The sequence below is a fragment of the Hemiscyllium ocellatum genome, chromosome 40 (assembly GCF_020745735.1).
Source record: "Hemiscyllium ocellatum isolate sHemOce1 chromosome 40, sHemOce1.pat.X.cur, whole genome shotgun sequence".
Classification (NCBI taxonomy): Eukaryota; Metazoa; Chordata; class Chondrichthyes; order Orectolobiformes; family Hemiscylliidae; genus Hemiscyllium; species Hemiscyllium ocellatum.
In genome coordinates, this window is record NC_083440.1 from 32,161,319 (window position 1) to 32,176,353 (window position 15,035).

Consider the following 15,035-nt stretch of genomic DNA (forward strand, 5'->3'; position numbering starts at 1 on the left):
GTGAAGATCATTGCCAACGGTACTGCAATTTCCTCTCTTGCTTCCCACATAATCCTAGGATATATCCCGTCAGGCCCGGGGGACTTGTCTATCCTCAAGTTGTTCAAAATGTCCAACACATCTTCCTTCCTAACAAGTATCTCTTCTAGCTTACCAGTCCGTTTCACACTCTCCTCTTCAACAATACGGTCCCTCTCGTTCATAAATACTGAAGAAAAGTACTCATTCAAGACCTCTCCTATCTCTTCCGACTCAATACACAATCTCCCACTACTGTCCTTGATCGGACCTACCCTCATTCTCGTCATTCTCATGTTTCTCACATACGCATAAAATGCCTTGGGGTTATCCTTGATCCTATCCGCCAAGGATTTTTCATGCCCTCTCTTAGCTCTCCTAATCCCTTTCTTCAGGTCCCTTCTGGCTATCCTGTATCCATCCACTGCTCTGTCTGAACCCTGTTTCCTCAACCTTATGTAAGCCTCCTTCTTCCTCTTTACTAGACATTCAACCTCCCTCGTCAACCAAGGCTCCCTCACACGACCATTTCTTTCCTGCCTGATAGGTACATACATATCAAGGACACGTCGTATCTGCTCCTTGAAAAAGTTCCACATTTCCACCACATCCTTCCCTGACAGCCTATGCTCCCAACTTATGTTCCTCAAATCCTGTCTTACAGCATCGTAATTTCCCTTCCCCCAATTGCATTCCCCCACAGGATCCATATCCCTCTACAGTGGAACCTCGATTATCCAAAGTCCTTGGGCGAGCAGGTTTTCATTCAGGTAATTGATCATTCGGTAAATTGATTTGACATTAAACAATTGAAGCTGCATTGCCCATAATTGCATTAAAAAGCATGCTAACAGTGTGTTTATTTCATTTGATCACTAAAATCTTCACAAACACTGCATATTGCTTAAAAATTCATGACATTTTACAACTCAGATCACTTTTTATGTACTTGTACAATTAAAAAAAATCATTGAGGTGGAGGTTATTTATTATTTCCGAAGAAATTATCCAGCGGCTGTTGTTTGAGGAAGTGCTGTCTCTTTTTTGTTTCCAAACGATAACATGTGACGAAGATGCATCAATTTAACAGCATCAACTTCATCTTGTGTTTCATACCACTCCATGAAAAGTCGCAAACTGTCAATAGCTTCATTAACTGGAGGTGGTGCCGGTATCAGAATTTCCTTACTATCCACACCATTCATACAGTCCTGCTGTTCCTCTGTGACTACGTTGACTATTTGATCATCGGAGAATGTCTCTGTTTCAATTTCATTGTCAGAGTTCACCCAAGCATCAATCTCTGTCTCTGCAAAGTCTCCTAAACCCAGGTGTCTGCAGTTTTCAGTGATTTCAGTGGTTATGCTTTGTTCTGAACGGGTGTCCACTTCACTGGCACGGCTCCCAATACACAAGCTATTGTACCAACAGTCTGCAATTGTTGATGGCTTGATGTGGTCCCATCAATACTCTCCTGATGTTCTCTCTCTCTCCTCTCTTCTGAACCTTGCTCTTTTGTCTTTTAGTTAGAGGAGGAAGGGGGCTGACCATTCCTTAACACCAGGTTGGTCCACGATGCTCTGCAAAGTCCACTCCCAAAATAGTTTTTTTAATTTCAAAAATAAATTTATTCATAAGAAATCTCATAATGTCTTTATAAATACATTGGCACAAGTGCGGTTCAGTTCTATACAGTTGCATATCAAATAAGCAAACAAAACATTGGACTTTGACCTGTCCAAATACCCAAAGACTTCTCTTATATATGCAATACTAATAGTTACATAAATGAGGCAGTTTCTCAAATATATCTACCTATTAGTATTTGCACACAAGAGTGGATTTTGCTTCTGTTTTTTGGCAGATTCCAAGTCCAATGTTTTGTTTGTTTATTTGATGTGACACCGTACAGTCCACTTCCAGAATGCAAATGAGAAATGTCTCAGCTCCTCCAGTTAGATGCACTTCCTCCTGCTGGTCACCTGGGGTGGTCTTCCACGATGCTCTCCACATCCATGCTGATTGTGAAGTCCACTCTCAGAATGCAAATAAGTGATGTCTCCACACCTTTAGATTGAACATAGAACATTATGGTGCAGTACAGGCCCTTCGGCCCTTGATGTTGCACTGACCTGTGGAACTAATCTGAAGTCCATCTATCCTGCACTATTCCATTTTCATCCAGATGGTTATCCAATGCCCATTCTAATGCCCTAAAGGTTGGCAAGTCTACTATTGCAAGCAGTGTGTTCTACGCCCCTACTCCTCTCTGAGTAAAGAAACTATCTCAGACATCTGTCCTATATCTATCACCCCCAATTTAAAGCTATTTCCCCTTGTGCCAGCCATCACTATCTGAGAAGAAAAACTCTCACTGTACACTCTATCTAACCCTCTGATTATCTTGTATGTCTCAATTAAGTCACCTCTCAACCTTCTCTCTAATGAAAACAGCTCAAGTACTTCAGCCTTTCCTCTTAAGACCTTCCCTCCATAACAAGCAACATCCTAGCAAAGTTTCTCTGCATCCTTTCCAAAATTTCCACGTCCTTCCTATAATGCGGTGACCAGAACTGTAAGTAATACTCAAAGTGCAGCCGCACTAGAGTTTTGTACCGCTGCAGCACAACCTCATGACTCTGAAACTCCATCCCTCTACCAATTAAAGCTAACACACTGAGTGCCAACTTAACAACCCTATCAACCTGGGTGCCAACTTTCAGGGATCCATGTACATGGACACCGAGATCTATCTGCTCAGCTACACTACCAAGAATCTTACCATTAGCCCAGTACTCTGTTTTCCTGTTGTTCCTTCCAAAGTGAATCACCTCACGTTTTTGCATTAAGCTCAATGTGCCACCTCAGCCCAGCTCTGCAGCTTACATATGTCCCTCTGTAACCTGCAACATCCTTTGGCACTGTCCACAACCCCATTGACCTTAGTGTCATCCATAAATTTACTAACCTATCCTTCTACACCTTCATCTAGGTCATTTATAAAAGTGACAAACAGCAGTGGCGGCAAAACAGATCCTTGCGTTACACCACTGGTAATTGAACTCCAGGATGAACCTTTCCCATCAACCAACACTTTTCAGCTAGTCAATTTTCAGTCTTTCAGCTAGCCAATTTCTGATACAAACCATTAAATTTCCCTCGATTCCGTGCCTCGCTATTTTCTGCAAAGCATACCATGAGGATCTGTATCAAACGCCTTACTGAAAACCACATCAACCACCTTACCCTGATCCACCTGTTTGGTCACCATCTTAAAGCACTCAAGAAGATTTGTGAGGCACAATCTCCCCTTCACAAAACCGTGTTGTCTACCCCTAATCAACTTATTCCTCTCTAGGTAATTATAAATCCTTTCTCTTATGACTTTTTCGGACACTTTACCCACAACTGAAGTAAGGCTCACTGATCTATAATTACCGGGGTTGACTCTATTCCCCTTCTTGAACAAGAGGGAGTTGTCCTCCAGTCTTCTGGCACTATTCCTGTAGACAATGACAACACAAAGATCAAAGCCAAAGGCTCTGCAATCTCCTCTCTGCCTTCCCAGAGAATCCTGGAATAAATCCCATCCGACCGAGGTAACTCATCTGTTTTCACACTTTCCAAAATTGCTCACACCTCCTCTTTGTGAACTGAATTCCATCTAGTAGCCTGTTTCTCAGTATTCTCCTCGACAATATTGTCTTTTTCCAGTGTGAATACTGATGAAAGATATTCATTTAGCAATTCCCCTACCTCTTCAAACTCCACCCACAACTTCCAACTCCGGTTCTTGATTGGCCTTAATCTTTCTCCTGTCATTCTTTTATTCCTGATATACCCAGAGAACGCTTTAGAGGACACTGGTGGTTCTTAGCCTTCTCTTTAGGTCTTTTCTGGCTGACTTGTAAATCTAAAGTGCCCGAAAGTGTCTCATCCTAATAGAAGCCTTTTTCTTCTTCTTGACACGAGATTCAAACTTTTTAGAAAACTATAGCTCTATCGCTCGACAATTTCCTCCCTGCCTGACAGGCACATGCTTATCAAGGACACGCAGTAGCTGTTCCTTGAAAAAGCTTCACATTTGAACTGTGCCCAACCCCTGCAGTTTCCTTCCCTATTCTCTGCATCCTAAATCTTGCCGAGTCGCATCATAATTGCCTGTCCTCCAGCAATAACTCTTACACTGCCGCATATACCTATCCCTTTCCATCACTAAAGTAAACATAACTCGAATTGTGGTCACTGTCACCAAAGTGCTCACCTACCTCCAAATCTAATACCTGGCTGGGTTCCTTACCCAGTACCAAATCCAATGTGGCCTCGCCCCTTGTTGGCTTGTCTACATACTGTGTCAGGAAACCATCCTGTATACATTGGACAAAAACTGACCCATCTAAAGTACTCGAGCTATTGTATTTCCAGTCAATATTTTTAAAGTTAAAATCCCCCGTAACAATAATCTTGTTACTCTTGCTGCTATCCAGAATTATCGTTGGTATCCTTTCCTCTACATCACTGGAACTATTCGGAGGCCTAGAGAAAACTCCCAACAGAGTGTCTTCTCCTTTACTGTTGCTTACCTCAGCTCGTGCTACCTCAGTAGTTGAGTCCTCAAATGTCCTTTCTGCCACCATCCTTGACTAAGTGCATATCTCTCCCTCTTTTAGCATCTTCACAGTTGCATGTGAGTAGTTTTGGACCCAATATTTAAGGAAAGCTATTATTTCATTGGAGGCAGTTCCAGAACATTGATGTGGGTGATCCCTGATCAAGAGGAAAAGGCTAAACAGGCTGAGAATTTAGAAGAATGCGATATGATCTCATTGCAACATATAGGGTTCTTAAGGGACTTGACAGGGTAAATGCTGAGAGGATATTATCCCTCACGGGAGAGTCGAGGACCAGAGGGGATGGTCTCATAATGAAGGGTTGACAATTTAAGACTGAGATGCAGAGGAATTTGTTCCTAGGTTTGAGAGTCTTTGGAACTCCTCATTACATAGAGCTGTGGGAGTAACATCCCTGTCTATATTTAAGGCTGAGATAAATTCTTGAGCAGTAGGAGAATTGAGGTAATAGGAAAATACAGAAAAGTAAATAGTGTGGAATGTCGTATCAGCAATGATCCTAATGAACGATGGAGCAGGCTTAATGAGCCAAATGGTCTGTTCCTATTCCTATTTCTTGTGGTTTAGGACCTTGAGCTATAATTAACCTATATCATGTTCTCCTTTCCCACAACATCACTCACATTTTTCATTGCTGTGACCTCAGGCACATTAGTTGAAAGTGGATGCAAGTAGAACATCTACAGAAGTCCGTGCCTGGCATTAGGAACCTATTGGAAGTAGATTATTCCTATTGGACACTGGCCTATGTTATATCTCAGCAGGGGTCAAGTAGCTGGTGTCATGGAAGTTAAATTGACTCGACTCAAATGCTAGCAAGAGCATAGACAAAGCTTTATTGTAACCTCTACAGGGGGCTAATAGATCTGGCAAAAATGTCTTATATAAGGGCCCTGAACAAGTTTCACATATTCTCTTTATACTATTTTTTGCTTATTCTTATCACAAGCTCAAGCACAAGGGTTGGGAACATTCAAGCTTCTTCCCGCCCACCCCCCATTCTTCACTCCCTCCAAAATCATTGCCATGGGTCTCCAGAGTCTGGTGACATTTGATGAAATATGCCTACATATTTGAAGAAATATGGCTATGGATTAGGACCGGCTCCTGGTCTCCTCGCCTTGGTCTATCTCCCATACAATGTCGCTATTGAATGCTTTGCACTTTTTATAATTTAAGTTGGCCAGAGGTCATGTGTATCCACGGAGTGAGGCACATTCCCTAGTAATAGGTATTTGTTTGAATCAAGCTTATAAAGTGTTTTCATGGCAAATTCAATACAGGCAGCATCACATCCACACCGTTTCACTGATGTCATCAATTAACAGAAGTCTAAATACTGAAGTGATTACACTGCTCTGGGTCAGAGACCTGTAATTATTCCTGGGTTTATTATGGTCAGATCTTTCAGCAAACTGCAAATGGATGAAGGAGCAGGAAAGGAAAAGGAATAAAATTCTCTTTTCAACAAAACAGCCAATACTGACTAATATGACATGAACCTTCAGTAAATTTGAATAATGAGAAATTACTATGTTCGGATTCTGAATCAAACATTGAGTTACAAATTGTGCTTGTAAGGGTTAAATTAGCAATCGTGTATAAAGACCTTGAGTTTCTTGTTCCGAGATAAGGAAGTCAAACTTGAATCCTTGCATTTGGGATATTTCCCCTCTGTCCCAGTGCAGACAAGTCTTTATTTGACCTATTTACTCCCCACCCACCAGCTCCTGCCCTCACAGCCAAAACTCTCGATGTTGATAAGAAGTGCCAAATATTAACTTTGTGATCATGCACATATTTAAAATGATTTAACTGGTATTTTATGACCAGTTGCGGCTGTGAAAATGTTGACACCTCACACTGTGAATTAAGTGGAAATCTCAGTTTGTCAGAAACTAAAGGAAACAAATTGGCAAGTAAGTTTGGTCTAATATCAGATTAAATCTGCTATATTAGGGATCCAATAATGAGAAAGGGAAGTGCTGGCAGTTGTTGTCAGATTATGTCAGGATTGCCTCACGAAGGCATCCCACGGCAGCGTGGTGAACACAAACACAGATGAGAACAATTACAGAAAACAACTGCTTGACTGGTTCAGAAATGCTTGGCTTATTTTGAGAGACCAATCTTAAATCAGCATAAAACATCCAAAGTTTTTCAATGGTCCGTTGAATTTTGCCTGTCTTTCAGTATAAAGGTATTGCATAGCCCAGAAATGGCTTTAAACAAGGATGACGTACTGTGACATACTGAAGAAATGGTTTTCTCTTTTTTTCGCTCTGTGCTGTCTCTTCCACACCCCAACCCCTGCATTCCCTCATTGTGGTGTACTGTAGACATCCTGTGGAAGTCAAAAGAACCCCATACCAACACGACCAAGATGGTTCATGATGCATCTTGAAAACAAATAAAATCCCAGCAGCATTTTTTAGATCATAGGACAGCATTGTCAATACACTCCAGGAGGATGGGTGGTGAAGACAGCAACAACTAGTTACATTAGCAAGATTACAAGACTGGGATACAAGGTATACTGCTTTGTCATTACCCCCTCATTAACTTCACCATTGCAAGGCTAAAATCGGGAGCATTGGAATCCTCACTGCTCACCTGGTGATTTGTTTAATTGCAACAATAGTCAAGAAGCTCAATATGATCAAAGAGAGAGCAGTTTGATTGACTGGCAAAAGAACTAACGTACCTAATTTCCACTCCCTTCACCATCACTGAGCTACGATGTTGGGCTACCTAGCACTTACACTCTACGGAATGAACTGCAGCAACTCATTAGACTTACACTGAAAGGACCTTTCCTGTCTATAATCTCTATTTCTGAACAAAACAATAATCAGCTAAAAGTCTGTTCCACCTGATTCTGACTTTGCATGGATATCTCTGTTCTTTTATTATCACTATGGCAAAATAATGCGATTTATTAAAATTGCAGTCATTGAAAACTAGTCGACCAGGCTTGGAATATTGAATCTCAAGTCTGTGATTTCTTTTTTGTTAAATTGCTTTGGACTTAATTCTGAATAAGTTTACTGATGTTAAATGAGTTAACTTGTGCTCTTTGATGAATTGCAGTTCTGGAACCATTGTCAGTGCAAACAGTGAGGAAAATGGGAATGCAAGTTCTCCTGGATAAAGTGAAGTAATTGCAAAGTAAGCTTAGTTGCATGCATGACTAAGTTAGTCATTATATCAGAATATGACAAAACATTAGGAAATAACTGGTGAGCTGGTAGTTTATGCAATGTTATACAACGATCAATGGTAACAACTCAGAGGCAATGATTTGATCAGCTCTCAAAGAGGAACTTGCCTATGTTCACTCCCAAGTCCTTTTACCATGTGATACTGCAAAACCTCTCCTTATGAAAATTGTAGATTCCTTTTGAAGACCTCAGTTGAAGCTGCCTCCACCACTAAACTATCAGGCAGAACATTCCAGTTTCCGAGCAATGCTGTTTTTAAAAACAGTTTTCCTTGTAACCGTTGTTTTCTTTTTTTTTGCTGATCAAGTTAAATCCACTGATCCTTCTCTTCTCAAGCCTTTTTTAAAATATAATCCGCACAGTATGGAAACAGGCCACTTGGCCCAACAAATCCACACCAACCCTCCAATCCAAATGCATTCTCCTACTCTTTTACGCTACTCTATCCAAATCCCTCATGATTTTGAACACTTTTAAAATGAATTCTTCATCTTCTGTTCTCAAACTATCCACATAGTTCTCCAGTTGCTCATCTCTGGTACCATTTTTGTGTACCTTTTGTGCACCTTCTCAAATCCCTTCCTGAAGCGTGCTGCATAAATACTAGACATGAGGGAAAAGCATGTTTATAACTATTTGTCATAATTTCCTTCTTTTGCATGCCACTGTCTTATTTATAATGTTCAGAATCCTAATGATATCTTCAATCTGCAATCTGAGGAAGTTGACAATTTAAGTTCACGAGAAAAGAAAGTGACAGTCAAAAAGTAAGTTTGATCCAATGTATGAACATGTTATGCTTCAACATGTGTTCAGTCTCTTTCTGAACCTGTGCCACCCTTCAAAGGTTAAGTCCATAGGATGTTGCTTGATTGGAACAGCATTTCCTCAATCAATATTATGTGCAGTGAGATTAGTAATTCCCAGGTTATTCCCACATATCTCCCCATGTGATTATAGTAACTCTTTCAGGTCATTTCGATTTTCATCTGGAAGGTAACTCAGCAGTTTATCCCAGTTTTCCAGAACTTCCTCATTGTTCAATTTAATTTGAGGAATGTCCAATTCACAATCACCTGAAATTGTTTCGTCACTCTGTGTTGTAGCCAGTAACACATTCTCTGTTGTTTTCCTATCAAAATAGCTTTTGAACAAAACACATCTCTTTCAGCCACAGAATGGTCACAGAAATAGGTGGAGCAGTAAGCCATTCAGCCCCTTAAGCATGCGCTGCTGTTCAAAATGACAATGGCTGATTATCCAACTCAGTATCCTGTTCCATCATTCTTTCGATAAGCTTTGATCTCTTTAGCCAGAAAAAAAACTATTATGTTTTGGACTCAATCAATTTCTATGACTGTGAATTCTAAAGAGTCACCACTGTCAGGGTGAAGAAAGGTTTCCTCATCTCAGTCCAAAATGCCCGAGCCAGTATCTGTAGACCGTGAGCCCTGGTTCTGGACTCCCCAGCCGTGGAGAACATCCTTCCTGGTTATCTAATTCTGGATATAAACACTGACTTGTGCTGCATCTTGTGATCTTAGCCTGGGTCAATATGGGGAGGGTTATTCTCAGTATTGCCACACTTTGACAGTGCAAGTTAACCTCTTGCTGACAGCAGGCTGGAAGCAAGGTAGCCATTTGTTGCTAAGGAAGAGAGAGGGCTGAGTGCTCACTGCCCATATTCAAAAGGGAAGAATGACCCATTGAGGAGAGATTTTAGAGGACTTTTTGTAGCTGTAACGGTGGACACTGATAGAAATTACTGACTCCCGTATAACACACAGAGAATCAGCAAAGGTGACTCAAACTGCTGATTCCTAATTAGCACTTTCCAAATGACAACAGCCCATTGGTTGAAGAAGCTTTCCTTTTTAACATTAAAATGTTCAGCGATGTATGACATGCCTCTGGAATAGGTAGGACAGGAATTTAAACCTACTAAGTCTAATCTAGGAACTTAAGCCGACTGATCTAGGGGTAGGGAGACTATCATTCTACCATAAGAGGCCTGTTTTGCATCTCATACAGAATCAATGCAATTTCCCTTAATTGCTTCATTAATTCCTGGGGATGTAAATAATAAGCCGCCTGTCAGAGTATTGGGTGTTGCTCAGGTGTCACTGAGTAGTGTGCTGATCTTAGAGTTGGAGAGTTCAAGATCTACCATCAGGTTTAGAATAGACTAATTGATGCTGCCACAACAGTGCAGTCCTGAGATAATCCTACGCATCAGATGTATATGAGGCATTAAACCAAAGCCACTCTGCCCTCTAAAGGGACCCTTATTTTGAATTAAAGTGAGGAGATTATACCTGGTGTCCCGGCCAGTACTTATCGCTCAATCCCGATGAGCAGATGATCTGGTCATCATCTCCTTCCTGCTTTTCTCATGGTACACAAATTAGATATCATATTTCTGACATGTGACTACATGATCAAAAGTACTTCAGTTGTTGTATAGAACATCTCTGATTGAAAATTGACTTTGTCAGAACCTGCATGGATTGTTACTCAACTTGGTTGTTCATGTTTCACTCTCTGCTGTAAGAAAACACTCCTTCCCAACTTCCATCAAATGAGAATGAGATAAAGCTCAGTGCTGTAATATTTCACTTTGTACTAACATCTGGATCAAACTAATATACCATTCAATGCAAATATAAAATAAATGGAACCAGTTTTAAAGTATCAAAGCAAATTATATTTTCCACCAAAGGAGTGTATTGAAATATTTCAATAGTTCTCATTGTGTCAAGTACCAGCAAACAGTGGAGTCTGTTCTTGTCTTTTATCTTGTCTAAAGAATAGGCTGAGGAAAAGAACAGTGCATGAGGAGAGCAGTACAGTGTGGATCAGTGATTAACAGCAGGAGAATTATTCTCCAGATTAGAATAGATATGTAGTGGAATATACTAAAATGATAGAATAAGAGAAGCTAAAGTGAGATGTTGTCAGCTGAAAGTTTTATAAGCTTGTTAAAATCGGGTCAGCCAGGATCTTATTGAATAGTGGAGCAGGCTCGAAGGGCCAAGTGACCTATTCCCACTTATTGTTCATACCGCGAAACAATTTTGCTAGTTACTCGAGCGAAGGTGTTAAACACACATTTTAAACTGTTGCATGGGCACATGCTGACATTTCCATCTATGATTCCCAGGGTTTGATAGCATGTAGTTGACAGTGGCCCCAGGGGTTCTGCACTTGTTTCAGAGATCTGGAAAGAGATGTTTAGGATACTGTGAGATTGCATTAAGATGTTATATAAATGCACAACTTTTCTACTTGCCTTCCTGCTGGGGTAGAGGGTGTTTTGCTCTTCATCAAACCTGTGCATCATTTGACTTCAATTTGCTTTTCTTTGTTGCATTATTGTATGGAGTTTATTCTCTTAAGTCAATAGCCTGGATTTTGCCCAAAGTTTAAGAGGATTTTACTCACATTGGTGAGTTTCTGTATCCCATGAAGTAACTTCATTGCAGTCAGTAATGGGAAATAAAGCAGATCAAATACAATGTTGTTAATTGTTATTAGGTCAATTAATAGGGATAACTATATGCTGTTCTATGAGCCTCAGGATTTAAAAGCCTTTTCAGTAGGGCCACTGCTGATTTACCCAACACGCTATATTGGTGAACTCACTGATACTGAAACCTCTATAATCTGGGACAATGATGAAATACAAACTGACTGGAACTGCATCTTATCAGAAAAACTAGGGAACAGAGAGAGATTGGGACCGAAGCTCAGAACACAGAGGCACTGCAAACCCAAGCACCCATTGACACAGCTTCTCGAGATGAGTTATGATGTGGTTCTGCACTATTCAGTTCTGATCTGTGATCGCAACCAATGCTTCTCTGTCAAGCAGATGTGGTTTATGGATAAAAATAATGTCTGCTAGAAGGTAACTACAAAGCTCTCTTGCGATAATGTGACACAGACTCAAGTGAAATGTGGAGTATCTCCTTTTGGGGCTTCTTGCATCCTTTCAAGTGGCAGCTGAATTTGATAATCAGGTATCAGTTACTATCGAATTGGATGAAATCTTGTTAATGGTTCATTTATTTACATTTCCCTATCTCTGAGGTTTGCTCCATTTCGTTATTAAAGAGCCAATGTGTGTGAGATCTCTTTAGTGCTGTCCATAGGATAGCCGTACTCCTGCCACTGTGCAACTACATATTGATATCTGCCTTTAAAAACAATCTGAATCTATGGTCACATACTGGTGTAGGAACTGAGCGGGGCCCAGAACAGAATGAGCAACTCTTCAACTGCTGCAAACCAATGTCATTATCACAAGGGTGCTTTTGGTGCCATCTTCACTATTCAGAATAACAATTAGTTTTCCTGCTGGTGCAGCATTTCTCTCTATTACTTTACATAATAGTGTGCTGTGTGCATGTGCATGTGGTTTGTTTCTATTTATTTCTGTTCCTCAATGGCTTTGAAATTGTTGCTGTATCGGATCAAAGGTAAAGTAATGTCTCCACAAGGACATTGTTGCTGGTTTCCCTCTGAGACCAGTGCAGAACTTTACCAGTTCATTGTCGGCCTGATACATTATAGTGAAGTTTCACCTCTGCCAGCTGGGACAGCATGGACATTTGAGTATTGATGAAAATAAAGTTTTTTTTAATTTAGGTCTTTAGTATTGTACTTATCAGGACACTCTCAAGAATACCAATGGGAAGGGAGAAAGCATTTAATCTGTCTGGGTAATGAGTGCTGATTGGTAAAGGCATGGAGAATGGTCCAGGTGATGATTGGCAGTTAACAGCCAATGCTTGTTGTGATTTGACTAAATTGGTGATGGCCATTCTCGGACTCATTTGGCAGGGCAATACCTTGACCACAAAGGCAACCTACCAATTGAAAACTTAACAATGTTTAGCTGTTAACTGTCCGTCACCATCTGACCAGTCCATTTCCATTGGGGACGTCTCGGTCAATCATTGTGCACTTTCCAAAGCATCAGAACTCTTTTCTTGTTCAGTGTAAAATGTTGTTTCCCTTCATATCAAAATCCTTGCAGCTATCCTGATGTATGCAAGACAAAAAAAAAGAGCATGTCCTATTTTATAACAATATCCAATTTCTATTTAAAGTCTATTTAAACCCAAACTCTGGATCAGATACGTCGATGACACCTTTGTAATCATCAAAAACACAGAAATAGAAAAAACACACCGAATCATCAACGCCACACTCACAGGAATACGATTCACGAGAGAAGAGGAAAAGGATAGGCAACTCCCATTCCTAGACGTGTTAGCAGAGAGAACACCCAACGGAGAATTCACCACAAGGGTACACAGGAAACCAACACACACGGACCAAGTCCTAAACTATGAAAGTAACCACCCCAACACACACAAACGAAGCTGCATCAGGACACTATTCAAAAGAGCCACAACACACTGCAGTACACCAGAACTGCGAAAAGAGGAAGAGGAACACCTATACAAGGTATTCGCCAAAAACGGATACCCACGCAACTTTATCACCAGATGCCTAAGAGATAGACCATGGAACGAGGACATGCCACAACCAAAAGGACTAGCCACACTACCATACGTCAGGAGCGTCTCAGAACTGACAGCCAGACTACTGCGACCCTTAGGACTCATAACAGCACACAAGCCAACTTCCACACTCAGACAACTCACTAGAACAAAGGACCCAATAGCCAGCACGAGCCAAACTAACGTAGTTTACAAAATACCATGCAAGGACTGCACAAAACACTATATAGAACAAACAGGAAGACAGCTAACAATCAGCATCCATGAACATCAGCTAGCCACAAAACGACACGACCAGCTATCCCTAGTAGCCATACACTCAGACAACCAGGAACATGAATTTGACTGGGAAAACACTACCATCATAGGACAAGCCAGACAGAGAACAGCCAGGGAATTCCTAGAGGCATGGCATTCATCCACAAACTCCATTAACAGACACATAGACCTGGACCCCATATACAAACCACTACAGCTGAAACTGACACACGGAAGCGGCAAGAACATCCATCAACAGACACATCGACCTGGACCCCACATACAAACTACTACAGCTGAAACTGACACCCGGAAGCGGCAAGAACAAGCCACTATAAATACCGGAAGAAACATCAAAGCAGCGCTTCACAGGAGGCTCCAATAGCACTGATGATGTTCCCTAGCCAGGGAACGAAACGTTTGCAGCAAAAACTTCCAGCTCGGCCAACAGAACCACAACATCCAATTTCTATAATTGCAAACAACCGTTTAATATGGGAACCTTTTGTTAATGGAGTATCCAACATCCAGCTGATATCATTAAAATGGAATCTACTTTTCGAATTTGAAATGATTTAACCCCCTGACAAGCCCACTTTGTACATGCAGATCCTTTTTGAATATTGTATCAGTCTGGCTGTTGAAAGACAGCTTTGGAAAGTTGTTTATTTCTGTTAACTTCTATTTAATGAATTGCTGAAACGGTGGATAATGCATCCTATTGCATTTACAAAACTGAGATATCGTGTGCAATCAGGAGATGTGCACAGTGCAAATAAAAATCCCATTTAATGCTGTCCCGGACAAGACTGGTAAACTTAAACTTGTGCTTATAGAGAAAGGACTGAGATCTTAACTGGCTCATTATCATCTAATGTATTGAGTTTAAACTTATGTCTATCTCTAAATTCTTGATCCACGCTGTCTCTTGTACCCCTTATATACACACTCTGTTCTCTGGTTCTCTGATTGCTTTTGTCCGTGAGTCTGGTCAAGTCCCCTGAATTAGATGTACTTTACTGATAAACTTCCTTACATGCCCTCTAGTACTCATTCTCACTTTGAAAGCTTGCTTAAAAGCCAGTTTCATGTCATTGGTCCTAACTCTTCGATACATGCCAACAACCTTCTCCTGTTTGGCGTTCGGTGCATCCTTTTCCAGTTTGGAAGGTCAAACTCGAATGCTGAATATAGGGTTAAAGGCAGGATTCTTGGCAGTGTGGAGGAACAGAGGGATCTGGGTGTGCAAGTACATAGATCCCTCAAAGTTGCCACCCAAGTGGATAGGGTTGTTAAGAAAGCAGATGGTGTTTAGGCTTTCATTTACAGGTGAATCGAGTTTGAGAGCAGCGAGGTTTTGCTACAACTCTACAAGTCCC